The sequence below is a fragment of the Pteropus medius genome, unplaced genomic scaffold (genome assembly GCF_902729225.1).
Source record: "Pteropus medius unplaced genomic scaffold, Ma_sr-lr_union100, whole genome shotgun sequence".
Taxonomy (NCBI): Eukaryota; Metazoa; Chordata; class Mammalia; order Chiroptera; family Pteropodidae; genus Pteropus; species Pteropus medius.
The window spans coordinates 1,331,280-1,341,756 of NW_024349803.1; the positions used below are offsets into that span (position 1 = coordinate 1,331,280).

The 10,477-nt window shown below is 41.7% G+C and overlaps 2 pseudogenes; both read right to left on the reverse strand.

Annotated features, from left to right (window-relative positions):
- Positions 1 to 1,822: 1,822 nt before the first annotated feature.
- LOC120582695 (uncharacterized) lies at positions 1,823 to 1,941 on the reverse strand (annotated as a pseudogene).
- Positions 1,942 to 5,962: 4,021 nt separating this feature from the next.
- Positions 5,963 to 6,657, reverse strand: LOC120581944 (60S ribosomal protein L7-like; annotated as a pseudogene).
- Between the last annotated feature and the right edge of the window lie 3,820 nt (positions 6,658 to 10,477).

Sequence of the window (10,477 nt, forward strand, 5' to 3'; positions counted from 1 at the left end):
AAGAATCTCGAGAAGACATCAGGCTACTCTTGGCCTGGCCTCCTTCACTTCCCCAGAAGGGCTACTATGGCTGCAGGACTGTAGGGAGCTCTTTCTGCCCAGCTGTCCCTGGCTGGGTTCCCATTTGTTCTACGTATCAGTGAAAATACGTCCTCATCCCGTAGCCTTTGTTTTAGACTCTTTTGTCTCTTCTTGTGATGTTTGACATAACAGGAAGCAAGGGCATCCTTTACTCAGGGCTGTCTGGGAATTACACCTAAAACACCAAAGCCACAGAGGCAATAACAACAAAGGAACTCACAGTCAAACCCCAACTGTTCCCGGAAACCCAAATGAGGAAGTAATAACTAAGACATTCTCACCTTTTACACAGAAAGAAACTAACTACCCCGGCGACCTTGGAGAGGCCACTGACCTCCTTGGACCACAGTTCTCCATCTGGAGAATTTGGCGGGCAAAGCACACAAACCTGGGTCATTAGGGGGAAAAGAGAGCAGATGTCTGGCACATAGTATGTTCTCAACAAATGTTAGTTATTTTTGTTATTAAAAGGAATTCTGAGTAGCCAGAAAAAAAGGATTCTGGGAAATATTCTGGGCTTATATTGTTTAAAGTGCTTCTCAAGGTACCTGGGATATAAGAAGGTGTAAGAAATGGTAGTTATATGAAAACTGTTTAATGTCGAGTCAGGAACTGAATGAACTCAGGCAATCAAAAGCCATTTCATCTGGTGGTGGTGGAACTGCGGGTCGAATGTTTCTTCTTTTTATTTAGAATTCTTGTGATGTTACCAGAATATGGTTACGCAATAAAATCACTGAAACCTTGTTCGATTAAAGATTGTATTTACTGACCAATTAATAACTCACAAAGAAGGTGATCACTTGGGTTTGGGGAGGAAAAGAAGGTGGTGGAGACAGGAGATCAAGAGAAAGTGTGGAGAGAAATGTTCTGCTGAGCATGGAGGCAAGAGACCTGGGCGAATGAAGAGAGAAAGCAGAGAGCCTCCCCTTTCCCCAGAAAGTGGCCCCCTGACCAAAGCAAAGGCATCTATTTCATTTTATTTGTTTTTTAATTTTTTTTGCAAAGCTAGTGTCTCAGTTCTCTTTCTTCCTAGAGCAGTTATCTGGGCATCCCTGACCAGACCACAGAATTGGTTGGACTTCAGCCTCCTTCCATAAACTCACTTCACAACCCAGGGAAGGGATGGTGAGACCTCTGTATTCTGAATGTGTGTGAGGTGCAGTGGGCCAAGAGGATAGCAGGAGGGGCCTTCTGGGCTCTAACAGCTTTAGTTCACTTCCTAGGGTCGGGAGTGGAGGCTGCTTGTTGCCACCAATACTCCATCTCCATCTGGCTTGACCATAACCTTGAGTTCTGATCCCAGCTTTGCCATCTGACCTCTGGTTGGCCCTGAAAAAAACCCTTTCTTCTCTCTGGGTCTCAGTTTCTTCATCTGAAAGGGAAGGTGTTGGATTGTATGAACTCAGAGGGCCTTCCTAGCTCAGGTAGTCTGTAAGTCTCTGAGGTCCCTGAACGACTAGAGAAAGAAAGACAGAGCAGGAATCCCAGCGTTTCCCATCAAACCCTGACTTGAGGAATTAGATTGAAGCGAGTTTCTCTCCTACTTACCGTAACAAAGTGAAACGGAGGCAGTCTCATTCTAGTATTTCTTTCCTTTTTACCTGCTTGCAAATTTCACTCTTCTCAATTTTATTTTTTTATTTTTATTTATTTATTTATTGGCTAGGTGACCCTTGGTTGACCTCACAGATTGAGAGGACCTTGTCAGCTTACAGTCCTTTATTTTTTAATTTTTTTATGCCTATAGCACCTGGTCTTCCTAGGTGGTCTCCCATCCAAGTACTAAACAGGCCCGACCGTGCTTAGCTTCCGAGATCAGACGGGATCGGGCTTGTTCAGGGTAGCATGGCCGTAGACTTGTTTCAGTTTTAAATAAGTAAAAGCCAGATGGGCAGTCACTGCAAGGAAAAAGTCTATAATTTTGCATTCTTTACCTAAATGCTCTGGATTATACTCTAGGAAATGACACAGTCGAGCATGGTCTCAGGAGTCATATTGTGTTATAATGATCTGCTATGTATCCCACTCCCACTAGACCAAGAGCCCTCCAAGGGCAGGGGCTATGTCACATTTAACTGTGTAACACTGATAAATGTCAGAGGGTCTAAAACCAATTGACAAATATGCCAAAGAATAAACTCCCATCTTTACTACTGTAAAGCTGATATTGGAGACTATGACTTTGAGATGCAGATACGTGGGCTTCCTGATAGTGAGACCTAAATTAATTTTGCCCATCCAGTTATAGACAGTGCAGACAGTATGCAGATCTTCCTATATGAGGTCTGTTCTTATAAAACTTGGTGCATAGAGCAGATTAAAATGTGTACTCCCAAAGGGAAAGGGAAGCAGAAGGCACACCCCCATGATCTCTTCCAAACTCATCAAAAATGTAAGTCCTACTTCCCCCAAAGAGAAGGTTTAAATCATATGATACTAACATTAGAGAATGTTAGTAGGAACCAAGTAGAATTCATTTTTGGTAATGGGTACAGGGGCAGCAGCTCCAGCATCTAATTTCTGGGGGATTGGGAGTGTAAACTAGCCTCAGCGGCAGCAGAAATGCTGTCCTTACTGGATCAGCAGAATAATTTGGGGTGTTGTTCCTGACTGTGTGGCTATAGATCTGGTTCTCAAGCCCCGTGAAGAGTCCATGAGCTACCTGACATCCTTTTCACAAATTCTTTGTCTGCTTTAATGAGCCAGAGCAAGTTTCTGTTGCATATAATTAAACACCAACTTATGCAGAAGTGAGTACAAGGAGTGGTTGCTGACAACGGAACTTCAGGAAAAGAGGAGAAAAATAAGAATTGGTTATTTGGGCCTGTTGGGACCAAGGGCAGTGAAAATCCATCTTTAAATAATGGGACTCTGACAGATCAGACATATAATGGTGAAACAGTCAATTAAATGAAAACTTCTAGCTACCTGGAATGAAGTGCCCATCGAAAGCAAGGCTCTAAGGGGCTGAGTGGCCACGCTATAGAGCAGCATGAGAGGCACAGAGACTTCAAGTTCATATCCTAATTATTAGGCTCAAGTGTCCACCTAAAAGCTAAGGGCCTTTAATGATTGTGTTGGAAGAACCTTGAATTTCTTACAGAGTCAGGAACAAGGGGAAGAGGTAGTTACTGGAGCCCGGGGTCCAGAGTTAATCAATAGAAGCCAGAACTATGCCGGGCCTGCCCTGCAGGAGCTGGAACCATGGAAGAATTGTAGTTGTTGTTGGAGGTGCTGCCAAAGCAGAGAAGGAAGGGAAAAGATGTTCTGGCTTCTCTCTTTTTCCTGTCCTCCAACTTCACACAGAAGGCAGAAAATATAACTTGGAGGTATCGGCTCACCTGTGATATGGAGCACAGGAGGAGAAGGAGAGAAATGGATCTGAGGAACAGGCCCAGAACTGGTGCAAATAGAAAACTATCTTCTTCAAAGTCTAGAGATGTACAACCAGCATCAGATTCTAGTATACCTAGAAGGCAATTACCCAAGTCAAACCCAAGAGGAGAGGCAACTAAGGATAAAGTTTTGCTCATTTATATTGACAAAATCTAAAGAATACTTATGGAAATCAACCCTGAGTGTACTAGACCAAGGAGAGAGCAATATACTTTTAGATTGCACTGAATATATTGATATGGATGCATTTACCAGAGATCTTTATTTCGATAGACTAGTTTGAGTAGCCTGATGCGTTCGAATTGTTTGCTTGGCTGGTTGACTATAGTCTGGACTAAACAGTAGTTTACTAAAAAAAGTTAAGATGTTACAATCCTTTTTATCTGATGTCATATTTTACTTCCGTTTTCCACTAAAACTTTTATGTTCTATTTGACTTAATCTAGCACCTGAACTGTTGTTGTTGCTGTTTATTTGATTGTTCTTTTTACTTAGTCGGGTAAACAAAATCTAAATTCTTGAGAGATCTGCGTCATTGGTAGTTCTAGCAACATAGGGTTACTGTAGTGGCAATTCTTGTCTTTTGTTTTCTGTTTATGTAATGGGTCATTTTCCTCTAGCTACTTTTAAGATTAACATCTTAATTATTTTCAACACTTTGACATTCTTTATTGTGGTTTTCTTTATGTTTATCCTCCTTAAGATTTCCTGAAATTCTTGGCTCTGTGGGTTCAAAGTTTTCATTAAATTTGGAAAAATTTAAGCTCTTATTTCTTTATACTCCCCCTCCCTTTTTACCCCTTTGGGACTCTAACTGCAGGTATGTTAGACTGCTCGATATTATCCTACAGGTCATTTGTTCATTTTCCCACTTACCTCTTTGTACTCAGGACAGCTTCTATTTCTGAGCCTTCAAGTTCAGAATTTTTTCTGTAGTGTGTAATCTGCTATTAATCCTATCCAGTGAACTTTTCATTTCAGATATTGAATTTTTTGGTTCTTGAACTTCAATTTAGTTTTTAAAAACCATATTCCCTTTCTTCTCTCATATTCATGTTTCCCTTTAAATCTTTTACCTTAATGAGTATACAATTTATAATAGCTTGTTTAACACTTTTGTTAACTTCATCACCTCCACCTTTTCTCAGCATGTTTCTGATGATTGATTTTTCTCTTGCTTGTAGATCTCATTTTCCTACTTATTCACACCTTGTAAATTTTTTAGTAGATGTTGAACATTGTGAATGTTATATTGTTGAGAAGCTGGGTTTTGTTTTTTTCCTTTAAAGAATGTTGACGTTAAGATAAAAAGATGAAGAAGTACAATTTAGTAGTTACAAAGCGGTCATGGGAATGTAGAGTACAGCACAGGGAATATAGTCGATATTATTGTAATGGCTGTGTGTAGTGCCAGATGGGTACTCGAGTAATTGGGGGGATCACTTCATAAATTATATAAATGTCTAATCATTGTACTGTATACCTGAAACTAATACAAAATAATTTTTAAAAAGAATGCTGACGTTTATTTGGGCAAGCAGCTATTTGTGAGTCTCTTTGATCATTTCAACACTTGGTTTTAAGCTCATGCTTTAGGCTAGGTTAACACTATTATTAAGATGTGACCTGACTGGGTTCCCTACTGTATACTCTGTATAATCTGTCTCACAAATTACAGTTGTCTTAACCTTCTGTTTTCTCAGCTCACTAAGACTGCTATGCTATATTTGGGATCCCTCTTCCTTCTTATGCTCAGTAAATGCCTTCAGATAGAAAGTCAGGGCAACCGTGGAGCTTCCCTCATTCGTTTCCCTTCTTGCAGAGATCACCATCCTACATTGTTAGTTTGCCCAGTAACGGAAAGCAGTTGTTTCATATATTTGGGGGAAACTATATTCCCTGTGCTGTACTCTACATTCCCATGACCGCTTTGTAACTACTAAATTGTACTTCTTCATCTCTTTATCTTAACGTCAACATTCTTTGGTCCAGTTTTATAGGTGTTTATGATAGAAGAGCTAATCTGTTTTTCCCTAACAGGGGGACTGCGAATTATTATTTTCTAATTTTTTGAAGTTGTTGCTTGATTCACTGATTTTTAGATTTTACTATTTTTTAACGCAACATTTAAGGATGTATGTATGTCTCCCCACAAATATTACTTTAGCTTTATCCCACAAGTTTTGATACGTAGATTTTATTTTTGTTCAATTAAAATATTTTCTGATTTTCATTATGGTTCCTTCTTTGGCCCATGGGTAATTCCAAATAATATTTATTCTGTTCCACAATTATGAGTGGTTTTTTGACATGCGTATTGCAAATAACTTCTTCTGGTGTGTGGCTCATTTATCTATCTATCTATCTATCTATCTATCTATTTATTTATTTTTATCTTCTTTCTTTTTCTTTTTTCTTTTTCAATTGAAACAGGTACTGTTTAATAACTGACCAGATTACAAAAATAACCATGGTAGATACCTTAGTTCATCCTTCTAATAAGCTTGATCTGGTCTTCCCTGTTGCCAGTGTCTCCACTTTCTACAAAATGCGTGGTCTTTTTCTTCATTCCACCTCATGGAGAAGACAACTTGAAGGGCAATAGGAAATTGTTTGCTTTTTTGAAGCATTTTCCAACAGTGTACATCTCATGAATCAGATCCTCCATGCAGATGATGCCATCTTTACCAAGAGAACGAGCAATCAATGTGTTATCTGTAGGGCAATTTGCTTTTTATTGATTTTGGCATAACCGCACTTGTAGATCAATTCATTGACGGACTTCAGGTTTGGGTACCCCCAGGCGATATACGGCTCCACAATCCTCAGCACATTAATGGAAGCTTTGTTAAGCTTAACAAAGGTGCCATTAAAGATCTGGAGAAGGCGAAGAAGCTGCAGTACCTTTCGGATCTTGGGGCTCACACCATTGATGCCTCTGATCTTGATGACAAATGCCAATTTGGGTTCTGCAGGTACATAGAAGTTGCCTGCTTTTCCTGCCATCCCAGCCATCCGAATCTCGGTTCTGTACATCTGCTTATATTCTTTGTAATAGTGTTTAGCTTTTTCATAGATAAGCTTCCTCCTTGCCTTTTGAAGCATCTTTTGGGCAAACTTTCTTCTCAGGCGCTTGATCTTCAGCTCTGCGAAATTCCTTCGCTTTTTCTTAAGGGTTTCTGGCTCCAGGTGGAAGCCTGTGGTGTGCAGGGCCTAGTAATCGAGCATGCAGAACGTGACCTAGCTGCTTGCTGTGCTCTTTGCCACTTCTTCCCTTCTGCACCCTCCATGGTTCCAGCCGGAAAAAGAGTTCTATCTTTTTAAGAACAGAATTTCTGAGTGTTGGTGAAATCTAATTTATGAAAAAAAAATATATAGCTAATTCTTTTTGTGGCCTACTTAGAAAAATTTTGCTTATTCCAAGACCATGAAGATATTCTCCTATGTTTTCTTTTAAAATATTTATTATTTTGTTTTTCACTTTTAGGCTTATGGTACATCTTGAGTTACCTTCCTAGCCCCAGCCTGGAAAGGAAGGAATGGAGCCCTACAGTCCTCTTGGATAAATCTTGGGTTTTTTGGAATATTCTATGTAGAACATTATAAAATGTCCATGAAGGCATCATTTTGGTGTGTTATTTTGCCTATAAAACATCTTAGAAAGATATTACCCTCTGCTGCATCACAGGGCTGTCCAACCTATAGGAGCTGAAGCTGCAAGAGCTGCAGTCCTAAGCCCAGCCCCTCCCAGTGCGGCTCGAGGAGCAGGTGAGTGAGCTTCCCAGGCTCAATGTGCTACATACATCTGTTCCAAATGGGGTTGGAGACAGTGTCTGCTGCTGCTTTCCAGGGTCTGGGCAGTCTCCAGGTCTTAGCGTTAGATGGGGAAACAGGCCTCCTGTTGGATGGCAGCCTCCGGGACCATAGTCCCCAGATGCCCCTGTACATACGTATTCTGGGTGCATCCTTGACCTGCCAGTGTGCCAATGCCTGGGTGCGGCCCTGGCTTGAGTGGTCTTCCAGAACATACATGCACATAGTATATCACACCAGCTGTACCAGCCAGAAGTTGGGGGCCACTCCAAGAACCTCCTTTCCCCTTTCTATGGAGCCTCTGCCTACTCTGGAGGGTAGCCAGGGGTTGCGCCTCTGCCTCCCTGAGTGGGATTTTGAGCCAGGCAAGGGTGTGGCTGACAATGTGGCAGAGAGCATAGCAGGCAGCTGGGTCACACTCTGTGTGCAGAATTGCCAGGGCTTGCACACCCCACGCTTCCACCTGGAGCTCCGCCTGGCCACCTCCTTACTGTTGGCTGCCCCCTACTCCTGAGTGCTGCTGCGATCTTCCTAGAGCTTGTCTCCCACTCCCAGCTCCCCTGCTACCATAGACTAGGCTGGCTACTCTGCAGTGGAGACTATTGTGTGTGGCCCAAGGAAGATGAAAGAAAGAATGACTTCTGGGCTTGGATGGGGAGCAGGCTAGGGCAGTCTGGGTTGGGCTAGAGTCAGTGCATGTGTGCTGGAGGATGGAGATAGGAAAGGCAAGCCAGCCTGGCAGGGATATAGTGGGTATAATAAGTGCATGAGACTGAACTGAGCTTCTGGTGGGAGATGGGGGTGCTGTGTGTGTAGAGAGGATCGATTGGTGGCTTTGGGAACACAGGCTTTGGAAAATGCCCAGGAGGCTAAGAAAATTTGGGGGATGGCAGGTGGCTATGATGTATGTGAAAAAATCTCAAGATATCCAGATCCTTAGTAAATTTACTAAATCCATGAAATGATTGGCTTAATTATACTTTTTGTTTTTTTGATGGAAACCCACATAAAGAAGAGGGTGAAGGGGTTGGAGTACAGAAATTGTAGCCTGGAGGAAATAAAGTAGAGAAATTCAGGGAGAAAATAGGAAAGAAAAGAGGGTTGTGAGTACTCCTAAGCTATGAAATGAGGCCCAGGCCAAGTCCAGATCATCAAAGGGCAGAGAGGCTCCTTTTGCCATCTGAATTTTAGGGGAATTGACAGTTGAGGACCAAAGAGCTGGGAAGCTGTCCAGCAGGCAGGAGACTGATTGCCTGTTCCCTCAATAAAAACATGAAGGCGTGGTCATATCTATCATCTCGTTCGAGCCTCATAGCAGCACTGGGAGGGTAAACCCACCCCCTTGGCACTCTGTGCTCCAGCCGTGCTAAACTACTTGTAGCTCCCAGAATACCATAGGCTCCTGCCTCTGGACCTTTGTATGTGCTGTTCCTTTCCACGATTTCTTTCTTTCTTTTAAGATTCAGCTCAGTCATCACTTTCTCCTTCTCCAGAAGCCATTCCTGACCTCTCAGCCTCTGGGTTCCCACAACTTCTTCCACTTCCCTTTCTCCAAGTACTGGTCACACTGTACTGACCCTCACAGGTCCTTGGCCCTCTAGAGCAGTGGTCTCCAAAGGAGGATGCACAAGATGAGCCACTAGGGAGAAAATATTAAAACTTCTATTTTATTTTTTTGTATCCCATTTTATTCTGAAGCTGCCCTGCCTGACTGCCTTTTAGCCAACTGGCTTTGTTATGTTATTGAACCTTTGTATCGTTTCCTCTTCAGGCCCTGAGCTATATCCTCCCTCAAAGGGTTTTGTAAGGATTAAAAGAGTTAATATGTATAAAGTACTGAGAGCAGGACCTAAGAATGCATTGTAATTGTTCAATAAAATTAGCTTCTCATGTAATTATATATGTAGGATATGCATATCATTTATAAGGAAATAAATACACATATGTTGAGAGTATGTGTTCAAAAATGTTTTACTAATAGAAAATAGTACTAATTTACTAATAGGAAACTTGATCGGAAAAGTTTGGAGATCAGGCCCTGGGGACAGGGACCAGGTTTGATTCATCTGCGCATCCTTAGAGCCTAGTGCTGGACCAGCACTGAGAGGGTCTTGACAGACAGCTATAAACAGAAAAAAAATCTTGGTGGATGCTGAAGCAGAGAAGTGGGGTCTAGTTCAGGCTCTCTTGTTTATTTCTATATGACACTGGCCAGGGACATTTGTCCTCTTGGGATCTTCGTTTTCCTCTTCTGTAAACTGCCAGACTTTCATTAGACAAAGGCTATGGGGGAAACCATAGAACAATTCCAGGCTGGATTTAGAGGCGAGGGGCGCCCTCTAGTGTCTCTCTCTGTGCATCTTCACTTCCATTCCTCTTCTTCACCGCAGTTGATCCTGAAATGAACGTCCTTACTTGACCCTGCAAAGTCGCCTTTCCAGGTGCAGATCTTGACGTACTGTCAAATATTTCCAGCCCTTCTAGCACCTCACAGTGCCACACTGTCTCTCGCTCTACTCACACCACCCCCACTGCATCGGTGATCTTTTCTTTAAGCAGTGTGGGGGTGAGAAGAAAAACTTTTGGAGTCCCATGCCCAGCAGTTCAAATCCCAGCCCTGGCACTTATTGGTTATATGATCTTAAGCAGGTCACTTCATCTGTCCAAGTCCCCATTTCCTCCTTGTAAATTAGGGGTCATACTATCCACTTCATAGGGCTGTTGTAAGACTTCAATAATAGAGTACTTACAGGTTGCTACTCTATTCACTAAACAAAATCGCATGAGTTACTACTATAAATAAGTTGGAACGTTTCATATATATAAAATATATAATTAAAACTAAGATATAGAATTCCCCTAATTTTAACAATAATCAACATGCTTTGAGCACTTGCCATAGGCCAGGTACTGTCAATTTCACCACAGTCTCATAACCATTATTAAAAATAATAATAGCCAATAATTATTAAACTCATTCTGCTAGCCATGTACCAAACTCTTTTTATACTTTTCCCCATTTATTTCTCACAAATCCCATAAGGTAGATGCCATTATTTGATTCCCATTTCACAAATGAGGAAACTGAGGCATAAAGAGGTTAATTTGCCCGAAATTTCACTACTAGTGAGTAGCAAGGTCTACAACCTGCATTTAAAACTAAGAAGTTTCAGACACAAGCGGC